The sequence below is a fragment of the Sminthopsis crassicaudata genome, chromosome 1 (assembly GCF_048593235.1).
Source record: "Sminthopsis crassicaudata isolate SCR6 chromosome 1, ASM4859323v1, whole genome shotgun sequence".
In the NCBI taxonomy this organism is placed as follows: domain Eukaryota; kingdom Metazoa; phylum Chordata; class Mammalia; order Dasyuromorphia; family Dasyuridae; genus Sminthopsis; species Sminthopsis crassicaudata.
The window spans coordinates 343,122,629-343,141,717 of NC_133617.1; positions in this window are offsets into that span (position 1 = coordinate 343,122,629).

The following is a 19,089-nucleotide window of genomic DNA, read 5'->3' on the forward strand; positions in this document are numbered from 1 at the left end:
ATTGGACTATAGTTTAGAAAAGCAGAGCCTCTACTCATTCCATTACATCACCTAGTCAATTAATCAACAGTTCAATGAATCCCAAGATATAGCCTTCATTTTGTCTACTTATTAACTTTCATTATGTGGAATAGCTAAAGTGTAATTGTTAACAGGATGGATTATGCTGTAAACTTTTTTTTTTTTTTCTATTACACCATTCCTTCACAAATCCTCTTATTAAAGTGTACCCAGGGTGATATATTATGTTAAGAAGGTTTAAAACATAAGGTGACAATGACCTTCCCTTTAATTAACCATGATGGAAACAAAGGTGAGAACAATGATGATGAAGCTTGCCTGGAAACCATAAATCATCTACTGAACTAGTAGACAGAACACAGCTACAAAAATAACCTTGCAATTCATAGGTTAAATGAGTGTTCCAATGAGCTGCAATCTCCATTATTTATTTACGCATAACTTCCATTGTGTCACAGTGCATAAAATTGTGTTCTAAAGACTTAGATATGAAAATCCTTATTCCTGATTGCTAAATAGAAATTTCAGAAGTGCCTTTGATTTTTTTTTCAGATACATATATATTTTTACATACATTTAGTTCAGATGCATACATTAAAGGATACATAACAGCTATGTAATAATAAACAGAATTGGGTTAGATGGTATTCTTCTTTCTTATATATTTAAATATAATTGATTTTTATAGTGTTTAAATATTACTGAGCTTTTGAGGTAATATTACAAAGCAATATTTAAAAGAATATTAGTGCTATAGATTCAAATCCTGCCTCCACTGTCTGCTATCATATCATTTTAGGCAAGTGACTTAATCTTCTAGTACCTCAGTTTCCTCATCCACAAAAATGAGATAATTAAACTGGGCAACCACTTAGGTCCTGCTAGTTTTAGGTTTCTGACACTACTTTATGTTCTTGATCTCTAAAAAGGAAGTGTAAAGGCGTATTTCCTCATACATTCAAATTCTTTTTATTTTTATACTTCTCAAATCCTTGATGGGATATAAAAAATGTTGGTTTTATCCTAGAAAAAATATACAAGAGAAACCATACCCATTTACAAGTGAAATTATTGATAAAACCACTCTTTCTTCCTCCTACAAAATTCAGATACATTTTATTGTTCATTGTCTGAATTATTTTCCCCCTGGCTATTTGAAAACATATTTCTTTTTTACCTAAAAACTCTGGATTATATGTATATTGTTTTGAGTTTTAATTTTAGAATTTCTTACAGGAGATAATGGATTCTATTTCCACTCTAATCTTAGGTTCTATGAAATCTGGGAAATGTTCTGGAAATATGCGTAGGCTTTTTTTTAGATCATGGATTCCCTGGAAGTCTAATAATTTTAAATTTTGTCCCCTCAATACATTTTCCAATTCATAGGTTAAATGAATGTTTACACTATGAGAAAACTCACCATTTTTTAGACTTTTAACTTTGTTTTTAATATTTCTTGTTACCTCACAATGTCATCTTCATTTTTTAGAGCAAGAAATTTGTTACTTGGGTAAAGTTTTGTAATTATTATACCAAGCAATTTATTATCCTTCCAATTTATTTCTATACTGCTCTTATCATATCCCTATTTCATTTATAAATACATTTTTAAATCTTAAAAAAAAAAAACTTATAGTTTAAGTACTCTTCAAAAATTATAGTTGAACTTGTGCCTAAGTTGTCCTTTTCTTTGAGACTTTTCTTATAAATGTTTTGGATTTTTTTTTTCCTTCTAAGAATGTATGTTGACCATCCCTGTCTTTATTCATAGAATTTTATGATACAGTTCTTTTTTTTCTTGTTGTTGGCTCATTCTTTTAGTTTCCTTTCTTATTTCACACATTATTTTAGGGCTAATGATCTATGAATTTCTGGATGGTCCTGCTCCTGGTTGCTTTCTTATATTGTTTATTGTCATGTTATTGTGTGATCTCAGGAACAGCTCAGGTTTGAGATTAAGTTTTCAGTGTTCCTAAATCAAAATCTGATGAATATCCATACTATTTCATTTCTCCAATATTAACTCTGCAAATTCTGTAACCTGTCTTTATCTCAGAACTACAGGTTTGTGGGTTTGTCGGAAGCCACCTATTCACCAGCTAGAAAACTGTTGATTCATTGTCACTATTTTAGAATTATCCTTGGTCTGGGTTAGAAATCTAACTTGGTAATTCCTCTGCAGGGCTCAAACAGGGACAGAATCTATAACTGAAATTCAGCTCCAATCCTAGGATCTAAGCTATGCTATTACTCTTTGCTCAAGTTTTGTTTCTTAGTATTCCACATAGGGTCAAAAACTCCAACCCAATTAGTAAGTAGGAGAAGTGATTTTAAATCTATGTTTCTCTAATGTCAAATACAGAATTTGGCCCAATTTTTCACTGAAAATTTTAATTTATTTTGAGAAAAGGTACAGTTTTAATAATATGGCCTATTATTTTGCATCAAACATCACAAATCTAAATCACCCTATAAAAATAATAAAGTTAGGGGGCAATGCTCAATATGGAAACCGAATTCTCTCTTTAGAAAGGGTTTGTAGGACTACTGAAATTTATAACAGGATATTGCCCTTTTTGCCTCTAGATTCTCAGGTTTTATCTAGTATAAAACTAAAATTAGCCATATTATTGCTAACTTAAAATGCCCTAGGTTTAATTGATAGCATACAGTAATCCAAAAGGCTTCATGACCAACCTTCTAGGAATTCAGGTTCCTTTAGGTGTATTGTATTAGGGTTTGAACTATTGATTGGATGAATGGTAAGTGGTTAAAAAAAAAAAAAAAAAGGAAGAATTCTTTTGTAAATTAAAAAAAAAACAAAAAGAAAAGATACCAGATCCTAAGACAATTGTCTTTATGGAACACAGACAATAAATTAAATCATCTTTGCAGGGCTAGAAACAATTTATGCTGAGTGAGTTGTAAACAATTGCTGATGTAATTATTTTTAGCTTCTAGGGGAGTGTTGCTAGATATGAGTATCTATTTGCTGGTCTGATTTGCATTATTTTTAGTGTTTCATATGTCATGAATAATTAGTTTTTAAGAAGCAAATATAGCTATATCATAGGTAATGTGTGTATTTGTTTGTATGTGTGTGTGTGTGTGTGTGTGTGTGTGTGTGTATGTATACACACATACATGCAGAGGGTTAGGAAAAAAGGTGGGGGAAAGAGATTGGAAAGCAGATTAGGGGATGAAAGAAGAAAAGGAGATTGTTTTTCCCTCCTAAGATAACAAGAATGGAATGGATCTATGTGGCTAATGCTTAATTGACATTTTCATGATTAATATGCAATAGCTATCAAGCAGTTACACTTTATAGTTGAAAAACATTTCTGATGAAAAATTGAAGAAAAAAGAAAAAAAAAAAAGTCCACATCTTTGGGTTCTGGGTCAGGTACCTTGCAAATATATAGACTCATTCACCATTTTATTGTATCCTAAGCAGTCAGCACAGTACCTGACACATAACAGGGGCTAATTAAATGTTTAATGATTGATTGATAAAAGGGACAGAATAACAAATTGAGGAAGATAGGTGCAAACATCACCTCTATTGGAAAAGTAATGTAAACATAAGGTCTTCCCAACCTTATTGTGTATAGAGTTTGTTTCATTTTTTGGACTTATATCTTCAGTGGCTAACACACTTCTGAAATATCATATGATAATAAGTCAGATAATGATAAACTGCTAAATAATAAGTGTTTATAAAGCACTTACCATATGTTAAGCACTTCAGGTACAAGGAAAAGCAAAATCCAATCTCTAATGAACTCAAAGCAATAGTGTGGAGGGGAGAAGAGGAAACAAGCAAAAGACTAAATAAAAACAAAAAGAAATACAATAAAATAATGATAATTATATTGATGATAATAAAAATAATTATTACATATCCAGCATTCATATGGACATATTAGATTTGCAATACATTTGTTTAACACATATTATCTCATTTTTGTCCTTCTAACAATTCAAGTATTATAATTTATAACCATTTTACAGATAAAAAAATCTGAGAAAAACACATCAAGTAACTTGTCCAGGGTCAAACATCTAGTTAATATCTGAAATGGAATTTTAACTAAGATCTTATTGAGATTAGGCCCAAGTTTTTATTCATTTTACCATCTAGATGCCCCATATAATAAACAAAAAATATTCTCTCAGAGGTAATGTGATAAAATGAAGGACTAAGAAATGTGGCTTGCAAAAGGTAGAATTTCAGCTGAAACTTGAAAATAAATAAATGATTACTTAATTTTCTGCTGAGGTGAAACAAATGCATCAGCTCTGCATGGGAGAAGTAACATGGGTAAAAAGGAGAAAGAATGAGTTCTGGATTCACATCTTTGAATATGATTCCACTGCTAAAGAAGTTTGTTCTTTTTTCTCTTTCTTAAGAGAGAAAAAAGAGGGAAAGATAAGGCAAATAATATTGTCCTGAGTCATCCTGTAAAAACTTTGACAATAGAAAGGCAAAAACCCAAAATATGCCTTGCCTTAAAGGTGCATACACTTTACAAGAGGAAGGAAGATGAGATTTTGAAGTACAGAGAGCTCAACTGTTTTACTATCTGAGACCTGGGGGCAAATGATTTTCCTAGTCTGAGTACAGTTTTTCTGTAACTTACAGATGTTAAACTAGTAATGTTTTTTAGTACTTTGATCCTCAAATTTTATGGAACTAAAAATAGATTAGAAAAAATATATAATAAAATGATTTAGTATATGTTTTCCATGTAGCCATACAGCTAAAATACTTATACCAATAAAAACAAAATGTGGGTATGTTTGTACAGGTTAGCCCATCACACACTTTCCAATAATTTCCACCATTTTGCCAAAATTTAATCATTCATTTTAACTTATTGTATTGTATTACATGTATAATTAAAGAGAAAAAAATTTAATTGGTGTCAAAATTATATAACCTAGATCCATGAAAGCTTTAGAAAAAAATCTTAAGGACATGATTATATGTACATCCAAGGACTAAAATGTAAGAATTAGGAAAAAAAATCAATTATACACAATCCCACACATATACATACATACACGTATAAAGCAACCATAATACACATACACAAACACATATATGTGGATGTGTGCTCATGTATATATGAATATATATTCACACACATATGTATAAACATGTATGTGTGTATATATATATATCCCAAAATTAAAATGTTCAAATTAGAATATATTGAAAGCCAATCATACAAACATATGTGTGTGTGTGTGTGTGTGTGTGTGTATATATATATATATATATATATATATATATATATATATATATATATATATATATATATATATACATTTACATGTATATATACATACGCACACACACACACATATATTCCAAAGTTTGACAAATTGACACAAGTCAATATTATTATCCTCTCCCATCATTTTAAATGTGTGTGTACATTTCCTTCAAGTGCAGTTGGCAAAACCTTCAGGATGATTCCATAACTAGTAAACTGGAAGGAACTAGAACTTCTATTGGAGCATGGGAAATCAAATCACTAAGGCATTTTTAAAGAGTTTGAATTGGTTGCCATTTGAATACTTTTCTTCCATGCTGGTGTTAATCAGGCATGACAAATAGGTTCACCTTTGAACACTCTTTGCACTAATAATGTCATAAAATAAATCCCTTTAATTGCTACCTTAGGTCAGAGTCATCAAGTCAGCTAATGAAAAGAAACTTGTGACAGATTTCCCTTCTGCTAGATTTATGGAAGAATTTTCACCTCTGCCTAGCAAATATATACTTTGTTGGCCATTTTAGAACTGACTTTTTTGAACAAAGAAGATATATATGTTTTTTCACCTGTCCTCCTATTCCCTCCTCCAACCCCACTCTAAATATACATATTCATGCTTCTCCTATGCCTAAAAATTTCTACAGAGAGGAGAGTTAGAATGAGCTGTTAAACCACAGTTAAGTAATGGGATGGGTAACAATATATTAATTTCATGCTAAGAGTCAATATCTCCACATACATTTCTTATAGAAAATGTTTGTCCGTTGCTTTTTGTTTTTGTTTGGTTTGTTTGGTAACATCAATTCCTTTAACAAATCCACTTAGTTAGCAGATTAAAATGGGATGTGTGCCACATTTGATACAATGAATGAACTTGGTAAAACAAAGTATAAACATTGGTTATTTGGCCATATCATGATACAAGGTAAAGAGAATGAATTTGCCAAAACCACTGAAATTACAAACCAGGAATAAGATGTAACAGTAGGCTTATGATAGTAGGCAATGTTTTGCATGTTGTCTTTACATTTTTAAACATTGCCATGAATAATAGAGAATGATACAATATTTAAAAGTTTAGTTTAACTTGATTCTGATCTGGAATGAAACCATTCTGTCTCAATTAAAAATTTCATGAGTCTAGTATCGCTTGTATTTTTGAGAACAATAAAGCACTTATTATAAATTGGATATGATAGTTTCCTCATAACTGTAATATTTAGACTAGACGTTTTACCTTTTAAACTATTTTCTGAGGCCATTTGAAAGATAATCTTGAAAAAGGAAGATAATCTTTGTTATAATACTTGAAAATAAAAAATAAAATCAAAATAATTTTCCAGCATTTTCAAGTTTATTATAGCTACAGAAAGTAGCAACAAAAATTATTTTATCACCTAAACACAGGTATTGCATTGGAAGACTGCAAAAACTTCACTTCACTGCTGGCAAGCTGTTTAGCTTCTTGATATTTGGATCATTTATTCAAGGAGACTTTTTAGGCTAGTGAAATGCTAAATGTAAATGATAATAGATTGTTTTTCTCTTATATTTATCTCTAAAGAGGAAAAGTTGTATCATAGACTATTGAAAGTAAACTTGTTTAGCCAGGAATCAGAAATCATGAATGAATCCATGACAAAGGCAATTGTTGGTAATCAATCAGTCATATTCTCCTAGCATGCAAACTGCTCCTTAGTAACAAATTTGGAAACTCTGGGAGAGCTGTGAGTTCTTTCAGGCCACTAAGATTTTCTTTCATACACTGGAATAATTAAGAAAGTTTGTTTAATGAAGTTTGTTCATTCCAGAAAATTGTTTAGATATAGTGTTTTTAAAAAGTAAATGATTCAAACATTACAGTATTGGGGTTTTGAAAAGAACTGTCATGACAGGTAAAGACATTTTTATTTAACTCATATGACAGATTCCCAGTCTCATAAAATTTACATAAGTAGATATACACATATGTATGTATACATATATGTATGTGTGTATTTCATATATGAAAAATTCCAGAAAACAGACAAACCAATCTCCTTATCCCTTTAACAGCATGAGCCCTTTTTTTTCCTATTGCAAACATCATGCTGTGAAACTATATTACTGAGCAATTTGAAATTTTGAGCTTCTCCCAAATGTAGAAACAGCAGAGTAGCTCAGTATATGTCATGTTCAGAATCATCTTTTCTCATGCAAATTTTGATTTCTTTTGATTATATGTTTGAATAGGTTTAAATTCAACTGTCATACTGAGAAAAAGTAGAGGTTAGGGACTTAAGGTTGGGATAGGATGGTTGTTAGGAGGGAGAGCATACATAAAGTATTAAGCTCTAGCTTTTTTCTTTAATGCAGGAAAAATATAAGAGTAATACAAAGTGCAAAGAGGAGACAAAGTTCATGCTAAAGAATCACTGATATTTCCATCTTAGTTTTTAGAAATTTGTTTGAAAAATATAGTTTTATAAAAAATTTCCTACATCATAGTTACCTGTCAAAAGCCTCATTCTCTTTTGTCCATCAAGAAATATGAAAATACTTGTATGTGGCATCTGTAGCATTATATTCTTAAGGTTAAAACTTAAATCAGCCAAAGGTATTGACAACAATCATACCAACTTTATATTTATGTCAGGTTCTTACCTAATCAGATAAATGGTTGATAAGTTCCCTTTCCTCATATTAGCTGAATCAATTTTAGTCAGATTTAAGATCAAAGATGAATATTGGACTGATTTCATATCCTTAGAGATTATGTCAATTGCATGCATTAGTGACTGAAGTAAAAAATAATCACCTTAATGACTGTATAATAAACATACTGAATCATATTCCCACATTAACAGTTTCATTTCCTGATTCAACCAAAACAATAAGCAGCCTAAGATATCAGTAGCAGCATTTTCATAGACATGATTAACTGCTTGGAAACAACTTAGGGTAATAAGGGAATATGGAATTGAGATGGGTAATATTACTGATTGGTGTGTTCTTTGATAAGCATTTCCCACCAAACCATTTTAAGGAACTCCAAGAAATGCAATCCTACTAAGAATAAAGAACAAACAGAAAACTTTTATTAATTTGAAGAAAATAGATGTGGAAGAACTCTATAATTGATAGCTTTTCTTAATAGCATGTTTACTTTTAAGTGATGAATATTTCATTCAAGCAGTATTCAAAGAATATCATTTTTATTGTTGACCCAAAATCCCCAGCTAGTTATGACTGGAATTAAACTTTCCCTCTCTCTCTCTCCCCTCATCTCCCTCCCTCTCTCCCCACTTCTCCCTCTCCTTCCCTCGCACTTTTTCTTTCTCTCTCTCTCCCTCTCTGTCTCTCTATGTCTCTGTTTCTCTTACTCTCTCTCCATATGTGTGTGTATTTTAAACTAGAAACTATAAAGTGAAGGAACAAAGATAATATCAAATTATTATTTTTATGGATTTTGCTTAATAATGGAAATTCATAGCATAAGTTACAACTAAACTAATATGTACAAATTTGGAGTTCCCAAAATATTAATGGTAGAATTAAGGACTTTTTTGAAAAAACACAGAATTGGAAATAAATAAATACAGGTAATGAGTGAAAGTAGATTAGAATTTAATAAACTAGAAATTTTCTCTGTGTGTGTGTGTGTGTGTGTGTGTGTGAAGCTGGAAATATTCCACTTATATTGTAATGATGTGCAAAGAAAATCTGAACATTACCCCATGTGAAAAATAAACAACAAAAAAACAACAAAAAAAACCCATACACATATACACACATACAAGCCTAGGAATATATGTCTGTTCCATTTTGCTAAGCTGACTGTAATGAGGAAGATTTCATAGTACTAGAATTTTCTTGCCCTAATTTATTCAGTTCAAAATGAAAATATGATAAAAGACTAATCAGAAATGCATTGCTTTATAAACAGTGAGATAATGAAGTCCCATTAAGGATTTATAATTGAAAGATAGTAAACCAACTCTCCTTTTCTGTCTTTTTCTGCAAATACAAGCCACTCCATCATGTCTAACAGTCTCCCTCTATTGTGTGAGCCATCAACTAACTTCATCTTAGTTTTAAATAATTCTTTGAATTGTTCAGCTGCAGGTGGAAATACTGCTGTAAAGTGCATGGACCAAAATAAATCTGATATGTGAGAAGACTTTATAACAAGACACTAATGAGGGACCTGAGACCAAAAGAAAGACTGTCACCTAGAAAATATGATCATGAAGAACGTGTTAATGAGGTATCACTATAATATATAACCCAGATGGCCCTCTCTCTGTCTGTTAGGCCCCTTTTCACTGTCCCTGGACATTCCCACAGGGCTCCTCTAGGGGTGGGAACAAGAACATTTCCTGTAATTACTTTGTGTATCCCATTGGTAAATGTTCCCTCCCTGTCCAGCAGCAGTGTTGCCTGGGTATGAAGGGCTAGTACAAAAGTCAGAAACAGATGTAAATTAAACCAAGAGACCTAACATCAAAGCAAAGAAATGGCATCTTTGTCAACTCACAGTATGTCCAACAGAGGGCATACACATGCATGCCGGGAGATTTAAAAAGTTAGCCTTTTGCACAATTATATAAATCCAAATTTAAATGTAAATGTCTTCATTGCTATTATCAAACCAAAAACCTAAATAACAGAATGTACTGTATAATGCATAAGTATTTTTGTTTATTTGTTTGTTTTTAAGTATTGGAATGTGTTTGCTAACATATTTAGTCCAGAGTATAGAGCAGGGGTTCTTCACCAAGAATCTGTGAACTTGTCATTAAAAGAAATTTTAATAACTGCATTTAATACAGTTCTTGTTTTAGGATACTTTATGCATATAAAATATGATTCTGAGAAAAGGGCCAAAGAACAAAAAGTTCATCACATTCAGGCCATGAACACTTATTATAGGGGATAGTCTTCTATAATTTCCATTTGGTTTTGAAACTACTTGTATATTTCTTTAAAGTTATATTGGCAAGCTAGAAATCATGTCTTTGCATAAACAATAAGGGTACTGGCTATGAATATATACATATATAGCCAAAGAGACATGTGTATTCCTAAATATGCATCTATGTACACAGCCACAATTTCAGTTTTTTTCAAGTTAACAAGCATTTATTAAGTACTTACTACTACAGACATTGTGGTTAGGCATATAAATACTTTAGAAACGTGCAAAGATGTGTTGTTTCAAATTAGTAAAAATATATTTGTTTTTATACACACATAAATATATACAATGTAGATTTGTGTTTGTATACATGCATATATATGTGTACACATATGTATATGAGTATATATTTGTAGAGAAAGAAGAAACAGAGAGAGAAATAGAGACAACAGAAAGACAGAGATAGTGGCCCAGAGAAAAATAAAGGGGGAGAAAGAGAGAGAGTCTCCAATTTATATAAAATTTTTTAAAAGTTCAATACTGAAGGTTAAAAAATCACTAATTTCAGCATTTATTCATTGTCCTAAGGAAACAATTTTGAATTCCCACTCACTTCTGAGAACTGATTTTTTCTTAAAATGTCTGGATTGTTTTCTCCCTTTTACTTGTTTTCTTTAAGTGGCAGTAGCATTAGTTTCTGTCAATGAACATATGCTTTGGGTAGTTAAAACAAGATTGTGTTTTGTGAACTTGGTTAGCCTTGTTAGTAGTAACACTTGAATTGTCCTGAGTTGTTGTCCCCCTTCCTCTGTGCACAAAAAAAGGGCAGGCATAATTTTAACCCAGATTCAATGAATCCTGCTCAGAGTCATTTCCAATTGAGAATGGGTAGGTCTCCTTCTATTGTTTTCTTGACAAATAGTGAATGTCCTCCATTTGCAATAGCTGACCTTGACTAATTATGTAGAATTGGTGCAGCTGTCCCTAGCCTTACTCAGTACCATAACACAAGAACATGTAAGAAACTTCTAACTGCCATCATGAAACTCCAATTTGAAGACTTTATCACTCTGAACAATACTTACTTTTTTTTTTTTTTTTTTTTTTTTTTTTTTTAAGTGGGGAGTATGTTTTGGGTATAGGGAGAAAGTGAGGAGTAGATGAGGGCAATTTATTTTTAGGCTATGTTACTTCCTATACTATCTGTTGACCAATAACTTTTCTTTTATGTCTTCTTATTTATTTTCAAAAATGCTTTGTAAATTAATAGGATAAGAGGTTTGAATATCTTTAAACAACTTACACAAGATTTCTAATATAGAAATATCATTACATAAAAAAATGATTACTTAAACTATAACAAATGCAGGGAGAGAGGGGATAATAGAAAACTTGCACAATGTAGTTTGTCTCTGCTCCCAGCCATCCTTTTACATTTAGGTATTAATGTAAGAGGATGTGTTACATGAAGTGCTTGTATAAATAAATGTGATTATCACTAAAATATAGTATCACTTTAAGGACAAGCATTTGAGTTTTATTACAAGTGTAGGAATAATAAAGAAACCCATCTAGGTATGGATAGATATTAATTTCATTTTTAAAAGCATTGCCATTAGATTTTTTTTTCTTTCCTAAGAGGAAATATCTAATACAAATATATTCTTTGATTATGGGTAGTTTGAAGGAATTTTTCTTAGGTTTCAATATTCTTACCTAACAAACACTTTATAGGAAAATTTAAATCAGACATTTTTAGAAAGATATACCCACACAAATTATTTTTATTCTATTAATTTTTAACTGGAAAATATTATATCCTTAAAAATGTTATGTGAAAGGGGAAAAAAAAGCATCTTTTGTGGAGTATCCAAACCTAATTTATAACAGGCAACAAATTATAATTCTGAGTCCATTTTTAAAATTTGAAATAAAAGTTAAAAATCCAATATATTTTCATTTCACAGAGATTTTTTTAATCCTATTCCTGAATATCTTTGCATCTTTTGATACATTTTGCAACTTTTCATTTTTAATGAATCTAAAATTGAATCTGAAGGATAGACTTCACTGCTAAAATAAGGCTGTTTGGCTACTTTTGTAATTAATTAGATGTACATTAAATCTTCATTAACTGGACTGCCATTAAATTTGATTTGTGATAATTTGGAAATGGATTATGTTGCAATGTGCCTTTGGAATTCTATTGGCAAAAAGAATTAAGGGTTTAAAGTTACAAAGAGAATAGTTCATATACTTACAATAAGTATTGTACTATATTTTAACATCACTAACTGACACAATATGGATAGAATAATTATTTTTCAACTTTTTTTTTCATAAAAGTAGCCTTATAAATTTGAAATCACATTCTAATCTGATTATAAATGGTCTAGAAAATATTTAATTTATTTATTTTAACATATTTTAAAGATTTATTTTTTTAACAATTCATAGTTACTTTTATCCAGAAGATTTTATTTCATTTCATGTGCTGCTTTATGAGGATAAGCAAGTTAAGGCTTTTTTATAGTGAACTATTTTTCCTCCCCCATCATTTTAGGAGACATGTAATAGATTTGTAGTATTATGTAATCACAAAGTTTATTAGAATAACTTATTCTTATTTATGTTCAAATAATTTGAGGGGGACAGGAATCAGGAATATAATAAACAAGGAAATCACTCTTTTATGAATGTTGTAATTCAGATATAAAGAAAATCTATTTACTTTTTTTCCATAAAAGGTGTTTTACTCAATTAATGCACTTCCCTAAAATCATGTAAGTAGCACAAAATATAATTTTATATAGTTTTATTTTAAAATATTTAATTGTAATATTTATCAATTATTTTTGACAACTTCTGACTTCTTGAAGATGACTCCGAAGTTAAAAATTAATCAAACAAGCAAAATGTACTTCTTAAGTATCTACTATATGCTAGGCATATAGAATATAAATTGCTTTAGGATTTTTATTTTAATAATTGTCACTAATAATATGAACTTGGTCAAAACTATTTTTGAAATAACAAAATATTCTATTATTGTGTAGAGTTCAATATAAAAAAGTGTATTTTTAAAAATATTATTCCTGGTACAAATATATTTTCCCCAAGATTGAGCATACCTTAAAGTAATATTAAGAGAAAGGAGAATAAATATTTATAAATTTCTTTGAGATTTACAAAGCACTTTACATACTTTATCTCATTGTTTCTCAACAAATCCATGGAGTGAATATATGACACAGATATAAAAATTCCCACTTTAAGATGAAAATGAGGTCAAATTATTTTTGCCAACACCAAACAATGAATAAATTACAGAAATGGTAACTTCAGTCCTGGTTTATCCCAACCCATACTGTTTCCATTCTTATAGATGGAATTAGCACTTGTAATTAAATAGTTATTTGTTATTGGGTAAAATCAGGTTATGTCTATGATGTCTATTTTATTCATCTGGAAATGCCTCTCTTATACCTGTCTTATATCTCTTACAGGGTTTCTATAAGAATCAATGAAATAAAGTATGTAAAGCACGTTGTAAACTTTAAAAAAAAATGAATAAACATTGGTTTTTACTGCTACTCATATTTTTATTTTATTTCATTTTTTTAAATATCTGTAACATTTATATTGACTTCTGTCCTAACCCATGAATAATTTTATAAAATTACGCTATTTTTAATTTTAACTTCAAGGGAGATTGTACCACCAAGATGTATTAAGGTCATTGGTAGGATCATTTGAACTGTAATTTTAAAAAATGTATAGAAATTCTCTAACATATACATTTCTATCAAAATATATACCTAAAGAAATTTTAAGGAAAACAGATTAAAAAAAAAAAAACAACTATTGTTTTAATGGAGTTAAAAATATTTTCTTTTAGAGGGAAGTTTTCAGTTTATTGTAGAAGATAAAAAGTAGTGATTCTCAAGAATGTTGAGGTAAAGAAGACCAACTCTCTACCATAGGGCCCCAAAAGGGAAGGTTCCTTTAGTATTATGTGGGATGATGGAATTCATGATAACTTATTTTTCCTAATTTGATACTTTATATAATAAATCATTAACCAATTTCTATCTCATTGCTATCTGACATTAAAGAATGCAAAAGTTGGAGAAGTGGGGGAATCAATGACATTTTAAGGTAGACAAAACTTGAAATGTTCAGTATCTCTAAAAGATGTATTTATCAGTTAGGGAGTCCAATTTAATAAAGATTAAAAAGTAGAGATAACTTTTGTCTCCCAGAAATTAGCATCATTTGGGAAAATTATAAAGCCTTCTGTTCCAAATGGAATAAATTCTTATACATGCCTTCTTATTGGAAGGAGGTGTAATCTTTGATATTTAATCCTGTAAATTATGAAATTGTTTTTACAAAAAATGAAATGGAAAACTGTAAAAAGAATACTTTTCTGAGTCAAGTCAATAAACATTTGTACCTGTCAATGTGCTAAAACTTAAGAGGCATAAAGAAAGAAAAAAAACAAAAAAAACAAAAAAAACAGATGGAACAAAACTTTCTGTTCTCAAGGATTTCTGCAAACGATAAGAAAAATCTAACATAGATAAGAAGCATGAGATCATACTTTTGTTTTGTGACTAACATTGTTATTGTTATTATTAATGTACATTACTATTCTTTAATAAAGTAGTTGAAATTGGTAAGGAAAAAATGAATCAAGTTGAATATTTTGAAGAAGCACAACTACCACACAATTTCAAGAATGCTGTCTCAATTATTTCATGTTAAAGAGTTACAAATTCTGGAGCAGAGACATGTTAAAAAAGGACTGGATCTGTACGGAATGGATTTGGATTCAAATTCTGACTCTTCTAATTATTACCTCTCTGATTTTGAGGTAGTCAGTTTGAAGCTCTGTGCCTCAGTTTCCTCATGTGCAAAATGAGAAGGTTGCATAGATGATCTCTAAAATATTTCAGCTCTTAATTCTATGATTCTGAATCCTAAAGTGAAGGAACTCAAAATGTTCAAGTAAGGAGCAAAGAGACATACACAATCCTACTTGCAGACATTTGTAACTGAAATTTCTGGAACAGCATAAACCTTTATATACATTAGGAATGCTAGGGTATAGACAAGAAGACATAGATATCAGTGTCTTGGAAATGTCAGATTTGTTATCTATATTAGTAACTATCAGGTTAAAAAAGGCTAAAAATCATATCATTCAAGGCTGAAAGCTATTAAATTATTGAAGTAAAGTTGTAGATTTGAAGCACAATAATCTATCTACATTATTAAAATCCAAAATTCATTCTAGCTGCCATTAGTCCTCTCTAAATTTAGGTAATTGTTGTGAAATCTTATTTTAATTTCTCATGTTCAAGGAATTCATATAAGCCTTTCAAGTAAACTAATTTCATTTAAAATAAACTCTTACACAGTTAAAACAACATAAAATATCTATACACATATAGAAAAATATGTAAAAGTAAAGATTTTGTATGCATTTAAACAGAAATATCATACCAAAATTAATGCTTCATTTTGATGTCTTTCTCCCTAAACTAAAAATTTATCTCACTTAAATCTCATGTTTCATTTTTATCCTGCATGTACTTGAGATTTGTTTTTTGCCTTTTGCTTTTTTTTAAGTGAAACATGATTCCAGGGATTTAAGGAAACCTATATAGGATACTAACTTGTTAGAATTAATTTTCTAGCTGGTTAAATAGAACAGAATCACAATGGCATATATCAGTATTACCTAGTCTCCTGGTGATAGTCTCACAGTCACCCTAGCTGAAGACTTTCTTGTTTAGCAGGAACACGCAGAATTTATACCCTACTTCAATAGTCCAGGGTTGTTGTTATTAATGTTCAGTTGTTTCAGTCATAACTGCCTTTTCACTATCCATTTTGGAGTTTTCTTGGCAAAGATACTATTAAAGAATTCATTTAGCTATTTCCTTCTCCAGCTCATTTTACAGATAAGGAAATGAGGTAAATAGGGTTAAGTGACTTGCCCAGGATCACAGAGCTAGTAAGTATTTAAGTTCAGATTTGAACTCATGAATATGAGCTTCCCTGATTCTAAAGCCCAGTGTTCTACTCGCTGTGCCACTTAGCTGCCAGAGCTACCTTCATGATGAACTATCAAAGTAGGTTTTCTTAGAGAGATGAAAAAATGAACAGTATTATGGAAAATGGGGAATAACACCGTCTTAGGAACAGCTTCAGTTATTTTGAAGCATCTCTTCATGTCAGAACTTTTTCTACTGTGATTCACAGGGAATTCACAAAAATATTCTGTCTACTGCTTTATTTCAAAAGGCTTAACATCGTCAATACCTGATTCTACCAAACCATATATTAATCACCAATGTTCAGATTAAATATTATTTTTTTTCTGTTGTATTATTTCTCCAGACAAAAATATCTTGAAACATTCTTGGAATATAGTCAGTCCCTGATTTAAGGACCCTTGATTTATGAATAATCTGTACTTGTCAATGGCTATGCCTTACCCAAGATCCTCTCCCTTTGTAATCACTATTCCTTTGCTGAGGGCTCCCCCTTTTCCCTAAAACTTTCGCTAATACATTCTTCACTCACTACCAATGCCTATCTCCAAAGAGACCTTGTGACAACTTCCCATAACCCCACACGCCTTCTTCATTCTTCTTCTACCTTCAGAGTTCCCAACTAATGAGATGTGACCTTTGATACATCTGAGAGAGCTAGTGATGCTGAGGATGGATCTGAGAAAAAACCTTAGGGAATTCAATATAATTTATGTTCAGAAGCAAAGAGGAGAACATTTTGAAAAAATGAAAAAAGAGCAGATTCCCAGGCAGGGAGATGTAGATCTAGAAGATAACTTCAAAGACCTCTGGTCCATTATCCTTATTTTTTAGGTGCAAGAAACTATGGAGCAAAGAAATGATCTGAATTACCTAAATCCATAGCAATGATAATTAGTAGAGCTGGTCTTTGAACATTGGTAATCTAGTTCTGCTTTAATGTCATTTTTACCTTTCCACCCCAAATGGTGGTGTTTCCAAAGACATCTTTCTTTTTCCAGTCTAAAATTTGCACTTCATTTTGTTACTCTGCCCAAAATACAACTAATCAAATTTAAGTGAAAATCCATTCTTTTATCAGAAATTCTTCATTGATATAATTTTACATCACTTACATACTTCCCTATATTTCAGGCTCATACCCAAATAAATAGTCACTCCCGTATAACAGTTTTTATAAAGATAGAAAAATTTCAGCACTACTGATCAATGAAAAACTTAACATTTGGTCCCATCCAACTTTAAGGAAAGAGCAGAGGCATTATCTTTTCTTGGGGACAAACTTTAGTTTTTATACTTTCATGGTTTTAAGATTTAATTATTTTATTATTATTCTTTCCATTTAGCTGTTATATTGTGTATATAATTTTCCTGATTCTGTTCACTTTAGTTTGCAATATTTCACACATTTCATTGATTCTCCATATTCATCACATTTATTTCATTATATTTATATATTCCAATTTCTTTATCCATTTCCAAAATAAAGAAAGCTCATATTGAAAACAGGAAAAGTGAACATAAGAAGAGTGCTATAAAAATTTCTGTGTGCAAAAGTGATTACTGATCTTCTGTTCCTCAAAATAAATGCTTCATCAAAATGATGATCTTCACTGTAAAAATGTTATTGCTGAAACTGACTGAAAGAGTTTAAAGAATTATGTAGCATGAGACATATTTTTCTAAGGACTATATGCCTGAGAAAGTTGCTATAGTGGAAAAAGGTTAAGATAGGAGAGTTTCTTATCATATATGAGAAAATTTTCAGACTCAGTTCATTTTGTTGGATTAATCCCAGTATTTTACCTGGCTTGTTCAGGTCTCAGATAAATTTCTATCCTTGGGAAGAAGCATTTTCTTACTCTCCTTAATACTAGTACCTTCATTCTATGTTTATATCCAAATGATCACACACACACACATATTGTTTGCATGTTACCTCATCATTATATTATGAGTTCCCCAAAAACAAAGTTTTTTGCCTTTGTTTATATTTTTAGAACTCATCATAATGCCTGACATACAATAGGTATTTAATAAATGTTGTTGACTAGAAACTGGGAGATAAGCATACTCTCTCTCTGCCTACCTTTCAGTATAGAATATGGAGTATAGAGAATTTGTCATGAAGATGCCCAATGTAATTATTGCCAAATTTTTGCTAAAAATTTTGGCTAGAAAAACAAAAGTCCTCTCTTTTCCAACACTGATTTTTTAATCCTCTTTGATATGTTCCATCTATTTCTGTTTCTTTCACCATCATAAAGACTTCTTCTCCAAAGACTCCACATATACCTAGTGCTAGACATGCATTATTAGATTCTCAAGATTAGCTTGGGAAAATAATTAACATATGTATATATATATATATATATATATATATGTGTGTGTGTGTGTGTGTGTGTATATATATGTATATATGTATATACATGTGTGTATATATGTATATATATGTGCATGTATACATATATATGTACAAACACACAAACACATATATATATATGTAAAGTTTATTCAAAAGCATGGATTCCATGTTTCCAAAAATCCAACTCTAAATGAGATTTTGTAACACAATGTGCTTCAAATTGAGGAGTGTCTTGTTATGATCATTTGTAAATATCCTGGAATTCCTGCTTTTGTCACATTATAAGTAAAAATATTAATGAGGTTTAAATGTACTTTTATGAAAGTTTATACAAACCAAAGTATCATTAAGGTAAATTGAATATGGAAATTCAGGACTATACCTCTTCAACTATAAACTCTAAACTGGCAGTTTTGGAAAAAATTACAATTGACTTCTTCAATCATCCTTCCACTCTAT